Source organism: Dasypus novemcinctus, chromosome 10, assembly GCF_030445035.2.
Source record: "Dasypus novemcinctus isolate mDasNov1 chromosome 10, mDasNov1.1.hap2, whole genome shotgun sequence".
Lineage (NCBI taxonomy): Eukaryota > Metazoa > Chordata > Mammalia > Cingulata > Dasypodidae > Dasypus > Dasypus novemcinctus.
The window spans coordinates 82,854,494-82,873,426 of record NC_080682.1 but is presented as its reverse complement, the minus strand read 5'-3'; the positions used below and the strand labels follow the sequence as shown (position 1 = coordinate 82,873,426).

Here is an 18,933-nt window from a genome sequence, read left to right as displayed (position 1 = left end):
ACCACTCTGAACTTTCAGTGTTTCTGATTGTGCACAAAGTTTGGTGCCATTACGCTTTTCCTCATTCTGTTTGTAATTTTAGAATGCCTGCCCCACTCTTTTTCCCCCTGAAAAAAAAAGTCCATCTCTCAAGACTCTGACCACTGTTGTGGTGTCTTTGCTCAGTACTCAGTGTACAGCCAGTTGTTCGCTCTCTGTCCCCTCACGGTTCTTTGTATCATAACTTACCTGCCAGTGGATCAGTCTCCCTCACTGGCTATGTGTTCCGAGAGGGCAGAACCCATCTCATTCATTGCTCATCTCTAGCACCCAACACAAAGCATGGTACATCATAGAAACTTTGTAACTACTCATTGAATGAATGAATGAATGAATGAATGAATGAATGAATGAATGAATAAAAAAATAAATGACTGATGGATTGGAGATGAATCTGAGTTACCTGGTCAGAGCTGATGAGTGAGCCTTATGAGGGAAAGTAATCAAGGTCACTTGGTGAACAGTAGTTGTCACTCATCAGGCACTGTCAAGTTGATAATTTAGTGGATGATGTTCACACATATAACATGTACCTATCAACAACAATAGGTGTGAAGCCAAGATAAGGTAAGCTTTGGATTTAGCTTAATCCCCTCTGTGTTACTTAGGAAGAGAATACCTTCTCTTCCATCAGTTGGTCCCTCTAGGCTATTTGAGTTGGAAGATGATTTTCTGATATCCCACTTACCTGAGATTGTCTTACATTTAGTGTATATGGCTATGAACCAGTGCAAAGAAACCAATATTCCTACCAAGTATCTACAATGGGCCAGGCGCTGGACTGTACATGTTGGGGTGGGGTAGGGGCATCTTAACATGGCAATTGTGAGCAAAGCATTTAGAAATAGACTTCTTGGGTTCAAATCCTGGCTTTGCTTCATACTAGCTCTGTGACCTCATCTCCGTTTCCTCATCTCACGTGGGGATCACAATCCTATCTATCTCATAATGTTGTTAAGAGGATTAAATTTCCTACATGCAAAGTGCTTAGAAGAATGCCTGTCACTTATTAAGTACTCAGGAAATTGCAATTATTATACAAACTATACATTGGAATCTTCAGAATAACCTGTGAGGTAGTTGTTGTCATTTCTAATTTCAAATAAGGAAACTGAGACTAAAGGACTTCCCTAGCTCAAGACCACACTGTTGCTATCAAAGACAAGAGGATCTGTCTGACCCCCAATGAAGACCCAATGTCTCCCCTGTGGTGGCCGTTCTGTGAAAGCAGTCACTACATCCAGAGGTGGCTTTAAGAACAGGAAAGGGAGGCAGCGAAGGCCCTAGGCTATTCCTTTCATTTCCATGGCCTATCCATTCCACTCAATTCACTTTGCTCAGATTCTCCATGAAAGCCTGTGAATACTGTGAATACGTTATTGACAACACAAAGAGTCAGGTTAATTATTCTTTTTGCAACTGGAATGGAGGCTATTACTTGACATATTTCAACAACATAACACAGAACATGATTCCTAACAAAGCTCTTCTATTACGAGACCTGTTTCCAAAGAATCAATTCATCATTTCACCCAGGAGTGGGTACATCTGCTGTCATTCTCATCAGAACAGTGGCAACAGCACCACCCACTTGATTTTAGACACCTAGGAAAAGGAACCATGGGAACTCACTGTCTAGCTCTTGGATCCACCCCTCCCCTCATCTCTGCAACCGTCTTCCTTGTCCAGACCACTGTCATCTCTTACCGGGAGGCGGCCACAGCCTCCAAGCAACTGGTCTGCAACCCCCTCCAGTCTTCCTCCTCCAGCCTCTCCTCCACACAGTAGCCAGAACGATCTTTTGAATGTAATAGATCATGCCCCTCCCTTGAGGCATGAGCACAGCCCTGAGGTTCCTCTGGACCTGGTCCCCCTGCCTGCCTCTCCAGCCTCGAGCTTGCTGTTCCCCAGTACACTCTCCTGCAACTACTCTGAACTTCTTGTCATTCTACCTTTGACTTTTGCACATGCAATTATATACTCCCCCTCCCCATCCCATGTCGCTTCCCCTTCTGGTAGGGATCAGTTTAGTGTCATGTCAAACTGTGTGTCCCTGCCTTGTCTTTCCCCCTCACAGACTATTATAATTGCTTGTTTAATCATCAGATTCTCTTTGACACCATGCTAACTGGTGCCCAGAACAGATCACGGTTTTCCAGCAAAAGTAGGGCTGCTGGGCAGAGTGGTAGCAGCTGATAATGTTTAAAAGCACAGCTTTGGAGTTAGAGAGAACTTGACTCACATTTTAGCTCTGCCTCTTGCTGGCTGTGTCAGCTTTGGCAGGTTAATTCCCCACCCAAGCCTCAATTTCACCCATATGTGAAAGAGGGAGTGGAGTGTGGGTAAGTGTTTAACCCTGGGCCTGCTTCAATGTGGATAGTAGTCAAGGCAGCAGAAACATCAGGGACATGGGGACTGGGTGGCTCATTCAATTCTGGCCCTGCATGTGCCAGCAGAGTGGAGACTTTGGGCTATTTAACCTCTTGTCTACAATACTGCACAGGGCTGAGGGCTCAGGACAGCCCCTGCTGTAGTGCCTGGAACATTTGTGATTATTTTTCTTTTATAATTGCTACAGTCGTGGTTATTTGGATTCTCCTCTATATCCATTTTCATGGAGAACACAGGCCCCAGAAGACTGACGTCTGGCCCATGCCCAAGAGGCAGGCCACCTTCCGGGGTGCATGGCCCAGGGGGGAGAGTGTGCTCCCTCCCCAGAGACTGAGAACCCTTGTTTACACAGAGTTCATCTCCACTCTCCTCTCTTCTGTGAAAAGGAGAGGGTGACAGCATCTGCCTTGGACGCAGCTTTTGGGTGCTTGGCAGCTTCTGGGCTTTGAAGCAGAACATTCAGTGTTTGCCCCGCCGTTCCTGAACTTTTCCCAATGAGTGAAGCAAACAGGTAAAGCCTGTGGTTTCAGATCTCTGGGTGATGAGCGGCTCTGCTAACCTATGGCTTATTACAAGAGAGAATCTTACAAGCTTTACCTTCAACCTAATGTTAGAGACCTTCTCTGGATGGTGGATAAAGGACAGAAAAGGAAAATCACTAGCATTTAGACTGCATGGAGGAGGATGTCATAAAACTTCCTTGGAGGCTTGGGAGGAATAGTGGATGAGGAAGTGGGAGAAAGGGAGGTGGGCGTGGGGAATGTCCAAGTCATAGCTCACATGATAGAGCAAGATCCAAGGATCTTTGGAGGATAAAGATGGAAAAAATTTTGCCAGAGAAGCAGGGCCACCAGACTGAGGGTGAAGGTGTGGGATAGACTGATGGCTTAGCCTTGTGAACTACAGCGTGTGGTAGTTTGAGACCATATGTACCCCAGAAAATCATGTTCTTAAAGTTGGTCCATTCCTGTGGTTGTGAGCCTATTATGGGTGGAACCTCTGATAAAGTTGCTTCAGTTAAGGTTCTTTTGGTTAGGCTACTTCAATTAAGGTGCCTCTGATGCATCTTAATCCTCTTACTGTAGTCCTTTATAAATGGGATGCATAAGGAGAGAGAAGAAAGAGAAAGACACAGAAGCTGAAAGTAACGAAACCCAGAAGAGAAGGGGGTGACCAGCAGATGCTGCAACATGCCTTGCCATGTGACAGAGGAGTCCAGGATTGTTGGCAGCCAGTCTTTGGGGAGAAAGCATTGTCTAATGCCTCACGGCCTCAGAAATGTAAGCTTGTAAGCTAATAAATACCCATTGTAAAAGCCAGCTTATTTCTGGTATATTGCTTCCAGCACCCTAGCAGACCAAAACAGATTTTGGTACCAATGGTGGGGCACTACTATTGTAAACACCAAAAATGTGGGAACAGTTTTTAGATTGGCTATTGAGTAGATTCTGGAAGAATTGTGAGGTTCTTGATAGAGGAGGCCTAGATTGCCATGAAGAGACTATTGGTAGAAATCTGGATGCCATCGGAAGTGCTTCTGATGAGGCCTTGGACAGAAATGATGAATGTGTCATTGCAAACTGGAAGAAAGGGGATCCTTGTTTTAAAGTGGCTGAGAATTTGTTCAAATTTTGTCCTGAGGTCAGATGGGAGACTGAATTTGAAAGTGATGAGCTTGGATATTTAGCTGAGGAGATTTCCAAACTAAATATGAAAAGTGCTGCCTGGTTTCTCCTTGCAGCTTATAGTAAAATGTGAGAGGAAAGTGACAAAGCTGAGAACTGAATGCCTGGGTACAATAAAACAGAAATTGATGGCTTGGAAAATTCTGAGCTTCCAGGAAATGAGTCCCCAGAGAACAGTGCCCTGTGTGAGGGTTTAACTGAACATGGAACTAGTCAGCCATTTCAGTGCAAGCCAGGATTAGAAAGGCAGTTGTCCAGGAAGGATCTATGGAAAGTCCTCCTGTCTGAAGGTTGGGACCCCTGCGTGTTATAGGCAAAACTGACTTTTTTTTTTCAAGATCTGTATAAATGGAACTAATGACAGTCTGGACAAAAAGGGCCAGAAAAGGGACAGATTGAAGGAAAAATGGGTTCAGAGGCAGAACCATGGAAGTTGAGGTCTGGACTGAAGAAATCGTCTTGGGCCAAGAGAGCGAGCCCACCCATGCGTGTAGAAAGAATGAATATGCCTTGGAACGTGAAGAGGGTGGGCTTTCCATCTCTTTGTTCAGGAAGAGTGCTACTACCCCAGTCTTCAGAGAGGGTGGGGCACATTCCCTGGGGGTTGGGGTGAGTCTGGCTGTCACCCCACCATTCTGAGGAGGTTGAGCCTGTGCCCCAGAGATTGCAGAGTCTGGTCCCCACCCCAGTTTTCTCAGAGGGTGGAGTCCCTCAGACTCTTAGAGGGAGAGTTGCTGTCATCTGCTGTCATCCCAGTGTTCTTAGAGGCTGACGCCTATAGTCTGGCTGCTATCCAGATGCTTGAAGGTGGAATCTTCACCCCATTTCAAGAAGAGCATGGTCACTGCACAGGCACTTGTAAAGGGGGGGGCTGCTACTCCATCAGGCCCTGAGGAGAAAGCATTGTTCTACAGATGACTCTCAGACTTGAAATCTAATGGAGTATGCCCTGCAGGGTTTCAGAAGTGTTTGGGACCCATGACCCCTGTTTTCCTTCCAATTTCTCCCTACGGATTCCTATGATCTCCTATGACTGCCCTTCCTTTGTATATTGGAAGCAGATAACTTGTTCTAAATTTCAGAGATCCACAGCTGGAGGGGAATTGTGCCCCAGGACAGACAGACCACACCTATTACTGATTTTGATGAGATTTTGTACTTAGCATTGCTACTGAAGCAAGTTAAGCCTATGAATATTGCAATGGAATGAATACATTTTGCATATGGAAGGAACATGTCTTCTTGGAGTGCAGAGTGTGGAGTGTGGTAGTTTGAGACTGTATGTACCCCAGAAAATTATCTTCTTAAAGTTGGTCCATCTCTGTGGGTGTGAACCTATGGTGGGTGGGATCTTTTGAATAGATTACTTCAATTAAGGCATGACCCAGGGAGGGTCTTAATCCTTTTACTGGAATCCTTTATAAATATGATGAATAGGGAGAAAGAAGGCAGAGAAAGTCACAGAAGCTGAAAGAGAAAGTCATGGAAGCCAGGAGCTGACAGCAATGAAACCTGGAAGAGAAAGTAGAGACCAGCAAATACAACCATATATGTTGCCATGTGTCAGAGAAGTCTAGGATCGCTGGGAGCCAGTCTTAGGGGAGAAAGCATTGCCTAGACATACCTTGATTTGGAATTTTCACAGTCTCAGTACTGTGAGCTTGTAAGCTAATAAATCCCCATCATAAAAGCCAAACCATTTCTGGCATATTGTATTTCAGCAACCTAGCAGACTAAAATACAGGGGTGGTGATGCCAAGAAGAAGGAGGGCAGGGGAGACAGGACCAAAGAGGTAGCTGAGAAATGAAAACCCAGAGTCGGTAACCAAGAAAGCAGGTGAGGTCAAGGAGAACAAGGGTGTAGGAAGCAACTACCAGGAAATAGAACTTAATTTTCCCATGAGGTGCATGTAACCCAGGGTCATTGTAACAAGAGTGTGTATATTAAAGGTACTGGGGACAATCGACAGTAGGACAGTTGGAGGCTGGACAAACCCAAGTGCATCTGGGTAGGCACCAGTCAGAGTTTCTTGACTATGACAGGTTCTTTCCTGTCTGTGCGGCTTTATACCTGCTATTCCTTCTTCCTGATAATTTCCCCCCATTTGTCACCCAGCTAAATATTATCTTTCTTCTCTCACCCTATCTAAATTAGATCCTCCTAGATACTTTTAGTATCTTGTCCTTTTTCTTAATAACACTTATTTATGACATATTTATCTATGTATTTATTCTTTAAATGTCTGTGGATCATGCCTGGATGTTTACCACTGTATATACCAGCACCTGGCACCTAGTATAAGCTCAGTAAATAATATCTGAATGAGTGAATCCAGTAATCCAAGAGTACTAGGTTTTCACTGACTATAGAGATAGGGCTTTAACTAGCTCAGCTGGATGTCCTAATAAAGACCATAAACATAAAATATGGCCAGATTTTACTGAACACAATGACCTCCTTCAAACTCAAGTACTTTTTCAGCAAAAAGCTGACATTTAAGTGCATACTGCTGTAACCACAGAGAGTCACTTTGGTCGCAGAGCTTAAATTAATGTCATAAAACCAAGAAGTCACCAGCTAAGCATAAGCAATAGCAAGCAGCTTCATCTTGTGGAATCACGATATGCACCTCACTACCTACCTCCCACCTTAAGAAACAGTCCATGGCCAATACCCTAGAAGTCTCGGTGTGCTCCCCTTGACCCTCCAAGGTAACCATTATCCTGAATTTTGTGAATAATGTCCTTGCTATCAACCTAAGGTACATATTGGTTAATTGTTTAGTTTTACCTGTTTTTGAAAGTTACACGAATGGAAGGATATTGTATGCATTCTGTGACTTGCTTCTTTTGTTCAGGGTTATGTTTCTGAGGTTCATCCCTGTGGATGCACGTAGCTGTCTGTCATTTATTTTCATCAGCCTAGAGTGTTCCGCCGTATAAATACACAGCAGTTTAGTTCCGTACTGTCCCATTGGCCCACTGTCTGGTTGTATCCAGTATCATGAATGATGCTGCTGGGAACACTCTTGAATGTGTCTCCTGGTGTTCGTGAGCAGGTGTCTCTGCTCACACCCTAGTGGAATTTCTAGGCCTAGGTTATGCACACATCCAAATTCACTAAGGTCTGTGCAGCTCTTCCAAAGTGCATATACCAAGCTCCACTCCCACCAGCACAGGTGAGAACTCAAGTTATAGCACATCCTCACTAACAGTTGGCATTGCCCTACTTGTCAATTTTTGCCAATTTGAGGGATATGAAATTTTAACTGACTGTAGTTCTAATTTACAGTTCCTGATTACTCATGAGATGGAACTTTTTTTTTCATGTTTATAGGCCTGTAATACAAGAATATGAGAGAAGGGACCATGTCTACCTTGCTCTCATCAAGGAATCTGAAGTATCTAGAACTGGCCTGGCTCATAATAGGCGCTCAATAAATATTTATTACATGGATGAAGGACCCAGAGTTGGACTTTAGTTCTGAATTATCCCCCCTGTACTTTATTTGAGGCTATCCTAGGTATCCAAGGATAGATATTCGGCTGTTTTAAATTTCAAGGTTGGACAATATTTATTCTTCCATCAGACCCCACAGAAAAACACTCTTTGGGGATACAGATTCCCAAGCTCTTCTCTTGCAATAAACACTTCTGAAGAGTCCTCTGGACAGAATTGCTGCTTGGAAAAAATGATGCTTTTTCTTGGAATGTGTCCCTGAAGGGGTGTGAACATTTGGGTCAGCCCCAAGAAGCACTTGAAGCAGCTTCGCTGTTTGAAAGGGATTCTTCATAACTCCCAGAAGGCAGCAGAAGGGTTCACCTGGCAGAATTCCAAGGAGAGATAGGCTGGGCTGGAATGTCTAGAAGCTTGTCGTGAAGAAAAAGTTGAAAGACTGTTTTGCAGAGATTTGGGATTTGCTGCAAGAGCTGCTTACCTGCGGGAAAGCCAGGGGCTAGCCAGAGGGATGGCAGCCATGGTGCAAGCTCTGCAAACTGGCTCTTCATATACGGGGACCCGGCTTGTCCTTGGACGCCAATGCTCTGAAATAAAGACTGGGGTCTTGGGAGTTCAGGGAGGGAAATTTCCATGAGGATTCCTTTGCAAATGGGTGGTCATAGAGAGGAGAATGTATACTTTAATGGTTCTGACAAAGAAGAGCTTGTTCAGTTACCGCAAACCTCTTATCAGTCAATAGGCTTGATTAATATTATCCAAACTCAGGCTGGGTTGGACTTGAGACAAGTTGGAAAAAGGAAGAAGTCAAGGCTGGATGTAACTGGGGTTGGGGAATCGGGGCCAGGGGTAGGGTGAATCCCAAGGGTGTGGCAAAGACTCCTATTGCTCACTAATTTCTTTGTGCTTCTCTGTATCTCCCAGCCTCCCTTGCAGTTAGGAGGGGCCATCGGAGCTGCTGTTGCTGCCTGTGATAATGACCCTGATTGATAAAGCCTGCCAGTATATAAAGAGGCAGGGCGACCAGAATGACTCGGTCTCAGCAGGTCCCAATAACCAGGGGGGTGTCATTCTGTTGGGTGGGACTTTGCCACAGAAGGCTCCAGGTAAGGGGAGAGATTGGACATCAGGAAAGCAGCAACTTACCAGTTTCAGAGGATGAGGCCATTCAGAGCAGGACCCAGTGGAGGCTGAGGATAGAGAGCATAGCTCTAGTACTGAGGGGGTAGGATGGAGCAGCAAGGAGTAGGCAGGGTATGAGGAGACCTGCAACACAGGCTGCAGTGAGAGTCTGATGCAAGTTCAAAACTGGAGCAGAGGGCAGAAACCCAAGGGATTGGGCAGCTGGGGTGGAAGAGGAAAAGGGCCTGGCATGGTGATCAGATGCCCCGGGTTGCCCAGGAGCCATGGACAGCAGCCCTGTAGCAGCACTACTACTCCCAAAGTGCACCAGCTGGGGAGGCCAGGGCTGCAGCCTCACCCTCAGCCATGGCCAAGTGGCCCCAGTCTAGACACGGCCAGCCTTCAGAGATGCCTGCTAGTCTAAGCCTAGGCCTTTCTACAGAACCAGAACTCAGTAGAAGCCCCAAGCTCAGAGACAGTGGTATTAGCCAAGTTCCAAATCAGGCTCCCACTGACAACTGGTGCTGTCTACTCTAATCACTTCTTTGTTTTGAGTTAGATCCCTGGCCCCCATTACCATCACTTGTGCTGCCAGAGAATGATAATAAGCTTAAATGTCACAGGGACCCAGGGAGCAATTTTCTAAAATCCAAATAAAAATCCTTCCATCCCTAATCTGAGCGTCATTTATATCAGACAACTGGGCCCGTCTATTTACTCTGCATGTTTGGAGTCCTCTCTGGTGGGTTAAGTCCCTTTCAATTGCTGTGAAGTGCCTTCTCCTTATAGATGCATTCACAAAAGTCTGCTCTTCAAGATTGCTTTTCAAGCTGCTATTCAAAGCTGATCCTCTGAACTATGTTTAATTTATACTTTGCTATATGAAGATGAACCACTTATTCATTTAGAGTGTTTCCTTTTTTATGTCTTTAATCAGTGACTGCTTCTTTCCTGTCTCTGAAGCTTAATCTAATCAGAAACAAATCCCACACATACAAATGGCTCATTAGCATGTCTCAAATAAAATTCAAACTGGCCATCCATACCAGATGTCCCCAAAAGGGTGACATGGACCCAAAGGATGACTCTATTTGGTCATTGTCAAATAAGTGTTGCCCATGGTAAGTCAGGAGTGTCCTTTCTGAAATCCAGGCCAACCGGGAATCACTGAAGGACAGGGTACACTTTGGCACTCTCCAGCAGAGTGCTGGCCATCCGACAGTTATCAGTGAGACAGGGGTAGGTAGGGGGCATTTTGGCAGACCCCAGGGCAGACATCACAGGAACCTATGAGTCTGGGCCTCTGATCACCACCCTCCCCGGCCCCCCTCAGCTCACTGGGATCCTCCAGGTTATCATTCATATGATAAAAGTGAAGCCAAAATGCTGAACATTCTCTCAGTCAGAAATAAAATATGTTCTATGGAGGCTCGTCTTACTCTTTTGAAATTTAGATTAAGAAAGCTGGTGTGCTGGATCTTCTCATAAAAGAGATTTGCTCTTTTCATACACATCAGAATGAACTGTCAGATTGGGTATCATCTTTGAAAAGCACCTACAGCAAACCTGTGTTAAAAATGGGATTTACTAAAGATATCAGTATTGCAATATATTAGAGCTGAAGGGGACCTGACTGATTATATTCCATCATTTCACAGGTAAGGCAACTGAGGTTCAAGTTCATAGGATGATTTAGAAACAGAGTAGGGAATTGTTTCCAAGAGCGCTGCCTCTTGGGAGCCAGGAGATGGCTGTGTTAAGAGGACAGACTCTGGAACCAAATCCTAGAGTCCCTATTTGTTGGTTTGGTGACTTTAGGCAATTCATTTCACTTTTGAACAAGCCATTTCCTTGACTATGAAATGGGGGTAAAAGCAATATCTTCCAAAAATAGTTGTGAGGATTAAATGAGGTAACACATGTAGAGGGTTTATTTCAATACTTGGCACAACTTCAGGGCCCACTAAGTATTAGCTATAATTATTATCCATGTATTTCCCCATTCTTCGAATCCATTGATTATAAGATTCACTATTGCTTTAATAAAAGCTTTTCAGGGCAGAAGGGAAAACACTGCATTCTCCTGAGCTTGAGATTTATGTATCTACTGACTACTTGATACATCTGCTTCCATGTCTTTCAGGCATCCTGAGGTTATTTTGTCCAAAATAAAGTCCTTGGTTTCCTTGCCTTTCTCTGCTCACCTGTCCCTCAAGCTTCCCCTCATCTACCTAACAGCCCACGCCTGAAATTTGGGATTCATACATAATTGTGCCCTTTTTCTCCCACTCCACATCCAATACCTCAACAAATGTGTCCAGTTCTACCTCCAAAATATAGTTTGCACTCAAGCACTTCTCTCAGTCTGCACAGCTCACATCCTAGTCCAAGCCACCATTATCTGTGCATGTGACCCCATCGACAACCTCCTAATCAGTCTCTTCACTTCAACTGTCATTGCCTTCCAGTCCATCTTCTGGGTATATAAATCAGATGATGTTCCTTCTCTGCTTTAATGCAATTCAACAATTAGTGCTTGAGCTCTTTCTACGTGCTGTCGTAGGTAATAAGAATTTTACCAGTGAACAAAACATAAAATTTCTGGTTTCCTGGAACTTATATTGTTTTTCCCTTTATAACACTTATTGTAATTTGTAATTATACATCTATTTTTGTTCCCTTTTATCATTTTTAGTGAGTCAATTAAATATTTATTTAGAGAAACATATTAAACAATTTTAATTCCTATTTATAGATGGCTGTTCACAAGGGATGTTTGCATCTGTGGATCTTCTCATGGGTCTTTTTTTTTTTCTATCCAGGCACTTTTATCTCTCAATTCCAATGGGAAACTCAGTTGTTTTCTCCAGTGTTTAGAAAGATACATGGATGAACACAGATTAGTTAAATGACATAGTCAAGTTCTCCTTATTAATCCAAAAAATTAAGAGAAAAATGCTTAATCATATTCATATCTCACAAAACCAAACCCCATATTCTTTCTTTGGCCTTTAGCATTACTATAGTACCTTTTTTGCTCTTGCCATAAAACATTACAGTATTAACTATAATCTATAAATTATATTTATTATATTTCCCCATGAATCACCCGTTCTTAACACCTTGTAGAAGAATATTTATATAAACCATAATCCTCATCTCTTGCCAAAATCACTGTTATACATTTCCCATATTATCCTCCAGCTGTCCTCCAACTAACATTAACCTCCCTAGTCTACTCATCTCTGCTACAATCACATCCATAAATCAATGGTGTTTGTTACACTCATTGTTATATGCTACCATCAAGCCCGTCTATTACCACATACTTACAATTGTCCATATTAAACATTCTATATTCATCCAGCATCACCTCCCTCTTCTCAATCTACATTGTGTCTCCCACCAACCTGCACTTTGTAGTCTAACTCTGAAAGTCTACTCACTATATTTAGTTCATCAGTGAGACCATTCAGTATTTGTCTATTTGCGTCTCACTTCTTTCACGCAACATAATGTCCTCAAGATTCCTCTATGTTGTCATGTGCTTCCTCAGTTGGTTTCCTCTTATAGCTGAATAGTAGTCACTGAATATGTATATACTACATCTTGTTTATCCATTCTTCCGTTGATGGAAACTCAGGTTGTTTCCATCTTTTAGCAACTGCAAATAATACTGCTGTGAACCATTATCAGCTGCCTGTCCACTTTACCATTAGTTCCAGTAAGAAAGAGTCCATGTTTACTTTCAGACATGTATTCTCAGTGTTGAGCCTGATACCTCACACATGGTGGGCACTCAACAAACAACGCCAAATGAATAAACTGCATTAAATATGCACATAAAATTATACGTAGAGTGGCCCTATGTCCTGGTTTGCCCCAAGACAGTACTGGTTTATACCTGGTGCTCCAGCTTAATTATTAATAGCACCCCCTCTCATGCCCAAAAATGTTCTTGTTCACAGTTAACAGAACTGAAATATATATATGAATATGATTAAAAGGGGAATGTTAGATTGTATATACAGTAAGAGAACAAAATTTTTAAAAAATTACATGGAACTATATTATACAAACAGAACCCTAAGCTAAACCATGGACTTTAATTAATATCACAATTATTAAAATCTGCTATCAACAATTGTAACAAATGTTCCACACCAATGTAAGGTGTTGGTTATGGGGTGGTATATAGGAATCCTGTATTTTATGCATGATTGTTCTGTAAACCCACAACTTCTCTAATTTTAAAAAAGTGTTCTTTTTGGACAATCCATCAGTGTGTGTGTGTGTGCGCATATATATATATATACATACATACATATATATGCATACATTTATTTATGCTCAATTTATAAGGGCACAAGAAATCAAAACCTGATTTCAGAAACATTAAAAACCAAACTAAGTATCTGTCTTGGAACCATAGTATTACTAGTATTTTCTCTCTCCCAACCCATGAGTTCTTCACATGACCACAGTTGCAGCGCAGTGGAAATCATGCAGACCTCAAGGCCCATACTCACTGGTGAGCAGCATTTGAAGCAGGCGGTGAATAAAGCTGCCCACGCCTGTATTTAGAGCTTCACTCTTCGCTTGGTGCTTCATGGAGCAAGGAAAGAGACCAGGGTCCCTGTCCCCTGGACTTTCCAAAAGCAGGCAGAAAGCACATATAGAGAAAGAGGTAGGACTGAAGGGGTACTTGGCATTCCATTGGGTAATTTACAGCAAGGCTTAGCTCTTTATCTTCAGGACTGACTTTATATACAGGTAAGCCTTGCTTTACAGAAACATACGTAGGTGCAGTGCCTGTAAATCACAACCCACCAGCACTGAGAAAATTTACTCACAGGTATCTTCTCCTTGTATTACTTTACAAATTAAAGAGTATCTGTAATGGGAATGGATGTCTCCAAATTACCCTACTGCAAATTCAGGTTTGCGACTATCAGGTTTTGTCAAAGGAGAACCACGACAGTATCTATATGAGGAGGAGGAGGAGGGGGAGGAGGAGACCCCTCCCTGAAAAATTAAAACAACATAATGGTGACAAAGCAGTTACCTTCCAGGCCATGATACAAACTAGTAGGCAGGCTCAGCTAAAGAAAAAAAAAAAAGAAAAGAAAGAAAAGAAAAGAAAAGAAAAGAAAAGAAAAGAAAAGAAAAGAAAAGAAAAGAAAGAAAAGAAAAGAAAAGAAAAGAAAAGAAAAGAAAAGAAAAGAAAAGAAAAGAAAAGAAAAGAAAAGAAAAGAAAAGAAAAGAAAAGAAAAGAAAAGAGAAAAGAAAAGGGAGAGAATGACTCTCTGGAGATTTAACATACAATTCTGGCTTCTAAGGTTTTTTGTTCTTGTAGTTTTTCCCAAAATCAGGAAATTAAATATGTATAGTAATAGTAATAGTATATTACTATTATCTAATCCAGAGCCTATAATCATATTTTGCTATTTGTCCCAGTAATGGTCTTTATAGCTATTTTCCCCCTGGCTCCCAACTTTTTAAAAGGTAAATATTTCCTTCGGTTTGTCTCTCAAATCCGTTTATCAATTGTTACCTCTTCTGTGCACTTGATTAATCCTACTTTTCTATGGCTCCCTCTTTGAACACAATTTAGAAAACCTAAGTGTGAAGACCCTTCCAGAGTAAAATTGTCAGTGGGTGCATTCCTCTCTTCTGCTCCCCACCATTTCTAGCTAATTGCTTCATTATGTACTTTTTAAAATTGCTTTGTTCTTAAGGGATTAATTTTGTACTTATCTTCACTAACCGTAAAACTTTTACAACCACGTCTGTTCAGCTGCTGGTTCGTAATTGCAGAAAAGTCACTCCATGGCTGGTGAGCTAGGAGATAATGCACCGTGGCAGAGGAGGCTTCCCTTCCACGTTTTCAGGTGCTCTCTCTGAGCTGCCGGACCTGATATACTAACTGGTTTTGGGCTGCATCGAGTACCAAGCTCCCTCATGCCTGCAGATCACCAGGGAGGGAAGCCCTCACAGGCCTGTGGAGCTCAGGTTTCACAGCACAGAAGGCTCAACTCACACATCCCTCTTTGTTGTTGCTTCAAAATATGTGAGATGTGTTAGACACATAGTTATATTTTTACACAAAAATCACTAGACCAAACGAGAAAATCTTATATAAAAACCTTATCAGCTCAGACCTCAAAGGCCTCGCAGGCCTCAGGAGGCCACGGCTGGTGCACACATTCCAACACGCAGGGCTATCCATAGCTGACCACCTAGAAGAAAAGGAAAATTTCAAGCCGGCCCCACAAGGTCAAGTTTGAACTTTCCCAGAACTCTCTGTGACACTTGGCCTCTGCCTACCAGGAATCCCTCTACCTTCCTTCATGGGCAAATGACACCTCCACTCCTTGCCTCCTGTCAATTTCCATCCACTCCTTTGCGAACCCTTTGAAATCTACCTTCTATCCGCACCCCTAGGATCCAACCATTCTCTCAAAGGCCCTTCTGAATGCCCTTTCTCCACTCTCATTCTCTTAGCATTTTGTGATTTCTAGCACCAGCTTTGACATCAGACAGAACCATGTTCAAATCCAAGCACCACCACTTTGTCTCTGTAGGACCTGGGCAAACAACAGTGTTCTCTTCCATAAAATGAGGATAGTAAGTCTGGCTCTTCATGATTCTTGGGAGAATGAAATGACAAACAGCATATAATTCAACAGACTGCAAGTTTATTAGGGCAGAATTTAGACTATATTGTTTACTCCTGTAAACCCAATGCTTAGCAAATATCTAGAAGAATAAATGGTCCGTAATTATTTACTAAATTAAAAAAATAATAAATGTTCAATAAATGGTACTCTATCATTAGTATTCATCTTTGCTTGGCCATTACATTCCTGAAATTCTGCCTTCCCCTGATATCTATGATTTTTCACCAACCCAGCTCCTACACTTCCAGCCAATTTTCTCTGTGAGAGGAATACCCTGGCACCCCCTTCCCTTATCTCCAAGCTCAGACTTAAAATCTCTTCTCTTTCTAGTCCAAACTTTTATCCTCAATGAGTTCCCCCATCTTCTTATCTTCTATGGGTACACAAAGGTCCTTTGTCAGGACCCAGTATTAAATTTCTCTGTACCCTAATGCCAAGTGCATGACAAAAATGACATAATAAATGCTCACTATATGAATGAATGGATGGATGAATAAGGCAAGCTTTTTGGTCCATTTCCATTGTTATTTCTAGTATCAAGCTTGCCCCATTTCCTCCTCAAACTAACTCCCCTTTCTTAGCCATTGACTCCCTAAAACTTCCATCATCTAGGCTTTAAACCTCAGTGTCATCTTTGTTGGGTTTTTAATAACTCATTTATCAGGACCATAAGATTAGGTTTCAACCTCCAATGATCACTCAGATTACTTTTAAAATCCAACATGGTGCTAAGGGAACATGTGGACAATACCTTAGCTAAAGCTCTGGGTCACTGGAAAAATTCCTTTAGGAAGTATAAAGGTCCAGATGCATCTCTCAAAGTCAAAACCTGTGAATGTTTGGTATCTTTTGAAATCCTTGGCTTCAAAGACCACAAGGGTGAACACGTACAGTGTACAGCTGTCAGCATTCTGTAGGCTTTATCCCATCACAGTGGCTGATGGACAGTGCCAATAGAGATTTCAACTCGTGACAATATGACACAGAACAGGTTGCCATCCCCACCCGCACAACACACACATGCTCATGTACTCGCGCGCGCGCGCGCGCACACACACACGCTATTCCAAGCTCTCAGGTTATTCTGAACTTCAGCACCAGCTGGCTTGGGCCAACCATAGCATTTAGAAGCAGCCAGAGACTAAAATCCAATTTAAGGTATTTAATTTTCTCTGTCTCTAGGGATGGGAGGTAAGAAAATCTGCTTGCAGCCTTTCTGTGAAATGTTGCATCTGGTGGTTTCCTGAGACCTTTCCAGGTACACGGGGATGCTGATCCCCACATCTTTTCTCTTTCTTCTCAAATCTCTCTATCTGTGCTGGCAAAGCCTGGGCTGCTTTCTGTGGACCTGGGGTGTCCACTGTTTTTAATTAACTTCCTTGTGGCTGGGTGAGAACAGCCATGATACTAGCAGTGTGTTGAGATTACTCAGACCTCTGAGGTCCAAGGCCTCTGGCGAGAAACATATAACCGGTCTATCATGTGCTTCACTGCACAGCAGGTTAACAAGCAAAAACTAACCTGCCTGGGCTTATTTCATAGGTAATTCCAGCAAAGTTCCTAGCCCTTTAACTTCAGATATATTAAAGAAAGACTCAAATAATGGTGGTGCCTGTTCTAGGCAATTGCCGTGGACCCTTCTCTGCTTTCCCTTCCTCCTCTTTCTCTCTGGCTCCCAGAACCCAAATTCCTGGCTTCCTATTTGTTTCTGGTTCTTCCCACTTGGCAGCAACTCACTATATCTCCTTTTCAGACTCATTTAACTCTGGCTTTCTGCTCAGCGACACTCTCCTTTACCTTCCTCAGTCTTGAAGTCTCCTGAGATCTCAGGTGAAGATCTTGTATAGTCTTATCTGATCTAGGACCCAGGTCCAATGAGGGATTTGACTATGAATCATCAAGCACTGAAATGGTACCATGATAATTTTTCCAAAGCACTGCCGGCCAACTTTATGTCATTGATGATGATGATTTTAAACCCCAAAGGCAGAGGTAGATAAGCAACAGACACAGTGACCAAGGCATGAGCTTTGAAACTAGTCAAGCTGGCTCTAACCTTGAGTGATCTTTGGGAAGAGGGGAGGTATTCAACTCCATTACCAACAGGTTCCTAATTTACAAAATGGGAAAAACAATATCAACCTCATGGGGCTGATATAAAAAATGAATGACCCCATTTCAATTAGAGGCAGAGTGGACATCACCATCCCAGAATTCTCAGGATTGGGGAATGAATTATGGGCAAAAGTATATTTACTGGTATTCTACATAGACTTATTGTGATTCTAGCAATGGAAGAAATTATATCCTTTACGTGGAGGCAGTGGCCACTGGAGGCTCTGAGGGCAGGGAGAGGGAAAAATAGTTGTAATACGGGGGCATTTTCAGGATTTAGGAATTGCAACGACAGATACAGGCCATTATATATTTTGCCATAACCTGCAGAATTGGGTGGGAGAGAGCAAAAACTACAATGTTTACTTTAATCCATGCTTAGGGGCAAACCTCCATAATGTGTTCATCAATTGTAACAAATGTACCACACTAATGAAGGATGTTGTTAATGTGGGAAAGTGTGGGAGGGAGAGGGAGTGGGGCATAGGGAATCCCCTACATTTTTTATGTAACATTTATGTAATCTAAGTATCTTTTAAAAAATAAAAAATATTTTTAAAATGAATGACATAACATACCCAAAGTGATTGGCATGGCATAGCACAAAAAAAATGGAAGTTCATCCTCTTATTCTTAATAGTATTATCATCATATTCTAAACTGGTGGCCTCATATTGACTACAGATCATCAACTAAACTGCTACCAACTGTGGAACATGTATCTGTTTTATGAAATAATAACCATTTTCTGTTGCCCAGCAGTATATGTCACTAAACCAAATATCCTAGGCTTTCACCTTTTTTTTCCATTTCTTTCTTTCTTTTTATAAAACAGTTCTAATCCCTATATCTTATATTAAATTGATAATTATATTCCTAAAGCTTCTACCCATTATTCATGGTTCTGATCTTCTGAGATATATAGAATATATCGGGAAGCAAATGTGGCTCAAGCAGTTGGGCTCCCATCTACCATATAGGAGGTCCAGGGTTCAATGCTCAGGGCCTCCTGGTGAAGGCATGCTGGCCTGTGTGGTGAGCTGGCCTGTGCAGAGTATTGCCCAGTGCAGGAGTGCTGCCCCATGTGGAGAGCTGGTGCAGCAAGATGACACAACAAAGAGACACAGAGGAGAGAGAATACGAGATGCAGCAAATCAGGGAGCTGAGGTTGCGCAAGAGAATGATTGCCTCTCTCTCACTCCGGAAGCTCCCAGGATCAGTTCCCGGAGCCACCTAATGAGAACACAAGCAGACACAGAAGAACACAAAGCAAATGGACACAGAGAGCAGACAATGGGGGGGGGGGGGAGAAGTAAATGAATTAAAAAATCTTAAAAAATATATATATATCTAGAATATATTCTCTTATATTTGACTGGCCTTCAAATAATGTGTTTGTTGAGCACATACTCTGTTTCAGGCATCATTATGAAAATTAAGTAGG

General features: G+C 42.5%; 1 protein-coding gene across 2 annotated transcripts in view; it reads right to left on the bottom strand.

The window, feature by feature from the left end:
- Window positions 1-18,933, bottom strand: part of GALNT18 (polypeptide N-acetylgalactosaminyltransferase 18) — a 344,314-nt gene that overhangs the window by 62,513 nt on the left and 262,868 nt on the right. The gene's annotated exons all lie outside the window — the stretch shown is intronic.